A 5,184-nucleotide genomic window follows, 5' to 3' on the forward strand; every position below is an offset into this window, starting at 1 on the left:
CGGTCTACGTGTTCGATAATTACCTTGGAGTATCCGGAGAAGGAACCCGCCTTGCAATGCCGAAGACAAGACTGTGCGCCGGACTCACCGTCATTGAAGCCTAGTTCAGGGGCTACTGAGGGAGTCCTGGATTAGGGGGTATCCGGACAGCCGGACTATACACATCGTCTGGACTATTGAAGCGTGAAGATACAAGACTCAAGACCTCGGCCCGTGTCCGGATGGGACTCTCCTTTGCGTGGAAGACAAGTTTGGCAATCCGGATATTATATTCCCTTCCTTGTAACCGACTCCATGTAAACCCTAGCTCTCTCCGATGTCTATATAAACCGGAGAGGATGGTCCTTAGAAGGCCGATCACAATTACAATCATACCATTGTAGGCTAGCTCTTAGGGTTTAGCCTCTACGATCTCGTGGTAGATCTACTCTTGTACTACACGTATCTTCAATATTAATCAAGCAGGAAGTAGGGTTTTACCTCCATCGAGAGGGCCCGAACCTGGGTAAACATTATGTCCCTTGCTTCTTGTTACCATCAGCCTAAGATGCACAGATCGGGACCCCCAACCCGAGATCCGCCGGTTTTGACACCGACAGCCACCCAGGTGCCCACTAAGCACAAGGGCACGCCAGCCCTCCCCGACGCGCCCTGGTCGATAGTGAGCCACCCAGCCCACTTCTGGCGACCATCTTCTGGTATATACTCACTTTTGACCCAGAAATAAAAAAGGAGAGGACTTTCGGGTTGGAGCACCGCCGTCTCGATACGGAACTTGGGCAGGAGCACTTTTGCTCTCCGGTGGAGCGATTTCGCTGGGGATACTTCCCTCCGGTTGGGGGAAATTGAAGCCATCGTCATCACTAACAACCCTCTCATCATCTGAAGATCAATCTCTATCAACATCTTCACCAGCACCATCTCATCTCGAACCCTAGTTCATCTCTTGTATTCAATCTTTGTATCGAAACCTCAGATTGGTGCTTGTGGTTTGCTAGTAGTGTTGATTACATCTTGTAGTTGATGCTAGTTGGTTTATTTGGTGGAAGATTATATGTTCAGATCCATTATGCTATTCAATACTCCTTTGATATTGAACATGAATATGCTTTGTGAGTAGATACGTTTGCTCTTGAGGACATGAGAAGTCTTGTCATAAGTAATCGTGTGAATTTGATATACGTTCGATATTTTGATGATATGTATGTTGTGATTCCCATAGTGGTGTCGTGTGAACGCCGAGTACATGACACTTCACTATCTTCTGGCATAGGGGAATGCATTGTGGAGTAGTTATTAGATGATGACTGGGAGAGTGACAGAAACTTAAACACTAGTTTATGCGCTATTCCATAAGGGTTGATTTGGATCCATATATTTAATGCTATGGTTAGATTCTATCTTAATTCTTCTGTAGTTGTGGATGCTTGCGAGAGGGGTTAATCATAAGTGGGAGACTTGTTCAAGTAAGAACAACACCCAAGTACCGGTCCACCCACATATTATATTATCAAAGTAGCGTACGTGAATTAAACCAACATGATGAGTGTGACTAGACGAAACTCCGGTGTGTCCTCAAGAACACTTTGCTTATTATAAGAGACCGTTCTGGCCTGTCTTTTGCCACAAAAGGATTGGGCTATCTTGCTGGACCTCTTGCTACTATTGCTACTTGTCACTTGTTACAAATTATCTTGCTATCAAACAACTTGTTATCAGAATTTTAGTGCTTGCAGAAATTACCTTGATGAAAACCACTTATCATTTCCTTCTGCTCCTCCTTGGGTTCGACACTCTTACTTATCGAAAGGACTACGATTGGTCCCCTATACTTGTGGGTCATCAGGAGGCGAGGTAAATGTTCCATTTGACAATGGCTAATACCAACCATCTTCATGGAAATACATAGGCGGGAGACAAAGCGCGACACTATATAGATGTAAAATATTCATTGAATATGATTAAAGTGCATGGGGCATTTTAAAGGTGGATTGTTTTCATGCATGGTTGAATGGTAAGAGAATTGGAGTTAGTGGGGGATCAACAATTTAGCTTTATAGGATTCCATGGGAAATATGATAAAATTACCAACTAATAATATTAGTTGTTGATCAAACCTTAGATTTAACATACCAATACACATGTTGGCCGCAAGGCTGCATTCCATGCCTAGTAAGAGCTAAACCAGATGAAACGGAAAGTACATCCATGGCATGCTGATGCTCAGCATGTCTTTATTCCTCCATAATATAGGTATACCAAATGGAAAGTTCATCCATGATACACTGGTACTCAACATGTATTTATTTCACCATTACGTAGTTATTTATCATCCATGCACATCAAGCTTGCTAGCCAACCATAGGGGTGCGGGCAACGGCAACGACAATGCGGACACGGTTGAGATTTAAGTCCTGGGTCACCTGCACATCGACCGGGATGACCTCGATCTGGGCATCGGGCTTGTCCCGGAGGATGATCTCTTTGGCCTTCTTGGCGGACATCCCGACCACCTCCGGCCATGACGTCTTAGCACTGCTGGCTTCGGTGCTCCCTCTTGCAGGCTCTGGGTACTTCATGACACTTCCCTCCATGGAACTCATGTTCTTCAACGAACTCTACGATCAAGATAATTAAAGTGTTAAACATAACACAATTCCTAGAAAAATGGGAAATCAAAAGATCGACCAGGCGTTACACACACTCACCTGAATAATTGTTTACATGTTCTCACTGTGTAAGAAGATGTTGGGTGTAGCATCAACTTGTGGATGATATTTATACTAGGAAGTTAACTAAGTAGGGAAGTACATCATAGTGCACACACCAAGTAATCATCACATGGAGTGCAGCAACTTCACATGGTATCATGCTGAATTTGGTCTTGATAAGCATGATTGACGTGGCTACACATCACTAGATAAAGTGATGCCTATCCATCATAAACCAAGAAATGGGCAATTGATGAAAATCTGAACGTATATGTGCATCCATGCTTGTCATCATATACTCTCTTGATGAAAATCCGTGCCCTTAATGTTTCTTCGGGATAAAACACAACAGATACTTACAGCATACACAACAAAACGGGTTGACATATAGAAAATGTACAAAAAATATTAGGCAAAAAGAAAAGAGAAAACGTACAAAAAATGTTAAGGCAAAACGTGTTAAGGCAAAAAATAGTAAGCTTCACGAGTTCACGTGATGGATGGTTCATGGTGACAAGATATCACATTTGTATATATATCATTAAATATCAATTTTTTTGAATAAAGAATACATCAATTTGAAAAGGCATTCGTATAATCCATGAACTGAAAGGATAAGTTCACAAAAATGGGAAAAATTCGTGAATTTGAAAAAAGTTCATCAAATTTGAAAAAAGTTCATGAATTTTAAAAAAAAAGTTCATCAAATTTGAAGAAAGTTCATAGAACTTGAAAAAAAGTTCATAGAATTTTAAAAAAAATTCATTGAACTTCAAAAAAAGTTCATCGAATTTGAAAAGTTCATCAAAATTCGAAAAAGTTCATCGAATTTGAAGGAAAGCTCAACAATTTATAAAAAAGTTCATCGATTTTCAAAAAAGTTCACAAATTTAAAGAAAAAATTCAGGAACTAAAAAAAGGTCGCAATAAATAGAACAAAAAAGATAAGGAAAAGGGAAAAAGAATAAACCGAGCTGAAGAACGAAAGAAAAAGAGAAAAGTGCCTTTTCACTCGGGAGTTGATAGCTTAGTGGCTAGAGCCGAGCCCATACAACAGAAAGGTTCCGAGATCGACCCCCCACCCAGCGCTCTTTCTTTGACCTTTCGAAAAAGACGGAAAAACAAGAAGGAAGAAATAGAATGGGCCGGCCCAGTTTGGGCTGCTGCATGCGCCCGTTTGCAAATTGCACTGTAACGGGCGCCTGCAGCGCCAAACAGGAAATGCCCCCACCCCCCCAGCTGACGCTCGCTAGTGTCAAAAGGACCAGCTTTCGCGCAGGCGCGAAGTAAATGGGACGGCCCATTCGATGGTGTCATAGCGAAGCGCTACTAAAAATAAAAGAACAAAAAACGCTTTAAATGAGGACTTGAACTCGTAACATTGAAACGACGATTAAGCGTTCTTACCTAGTTGAGGTACTAAGCGTTTGTGGTTAGTTGATCGTGCAAATTTCTGTGAACTCCATGCAGTGACAAATCCAGAAAAAAAATACAAAAAAAATCAACCATTGAACATTCTTGTAAATATACTACGTTCAATTTTAAAACAGACAAAGAACATTTTTGGATATATGCTGAATTTTTTTGAAATACACAATTAATATTTTTGTGATATACGCTGAATAGTTTGTTAAATATACATTAAATACTTTTTGTAAATATACGATGAACATTTTATAACTACACATTGAACATTTTTGTGATATAAGCTGAAGAATATTGAAATAGACATTGAAATTTTTTGTGACATATGTTGAACAATATATATATATATATATATATATATATATATATATATATATATAGAGAGAGAGAGAGAGAGAGAGGGAGAGAGAGAGAGTACATTTTTATAATATACGCAGAACAATTGTGAATTTTTTTTAAAAACTCTTTTAAATTGTGCACAAGGTTTGAAATCACGAACAAAATTTGGAATTTTGAACATTTTATAAAACAAAGAATAAGAAGAAAAAAGGTATAAGAAAAAGAAAGGGAAAAATATAAGAAATAGAAACAGACACAGGAAAAAGAAGAAAACAAGAAAAACCGAAAGCCAATAAAAGAAAGAAAACATGACAAAAACCGGTCGAGGGAACCCTCTAGAAGGTTCCCAAACCATTTGCCTGGCCCTGCTTCAAGAAAGAATGCCTTATTTGACACTATCTTAAATGTTGTTTCCCTATTTGACACCGAAAACTTTTTCTTCCCTACCTAACGTCGACTCTAAATGTTTTTGCCCTTTATGACACTTTCATCCGTTTTGAGCCTGAGCGGTGTTAAATGTCACCTGAAAAGACCATTTTACCCCTTATGTAGTATGTGAGCAAAGTTTCTGCATGGAGCTCGTGTGACGGCGGCTCGCACATTCGGTGTACTGGCAGGATGCATATCTTGTGCAGCTCGCGCGCGTGGTGTGCAGCCGGTGACAGACAACCAGCGAAGCCGTGGAACAACGAGGCGTGTAGGGCCAAAG

At 40.2% G+C, this 5,184-nt stretch overlaps 1 long non-coding RNA gene across 1 annotated transcript; it reads right to left on the bottom strand.

Annotated features, from left to right (window-relative positions):
* Positions 1 to 2,074: 2,074 nt before the first annotated feature.
* On the bottom strand, positions 2,075 to 2,751 carry LOC123085256 (uncharacterized). The gene is made up of 2 exons (XR_006439636.1): positions 2,709 to 2,751; positions 2,075 to 2,618 (listed from the first exon to the last, which is right to left on the bottom strand). It is a non-coding gene; the product is annotated as an uncharacterized lncRNA (long non-coding RNA).
* Positions 2,752 to 5,184: the final 2,433 nt, after the last annotated feature.

This window comes from Triticum aestivum, chromosome 1B (assembly GCF_018294505.1).
Source record: "Triticum aestivum cultivar Chinese Spring chromosome 1B, IWGSC CS RefSeq v2.1, whole genome shotgun sequence".
NCBI lineage: Eukaryota > Viridiplantae > Streptophyta > Magnoliopsida > Poales > Poaceae > Triticum > Triticum aestivum.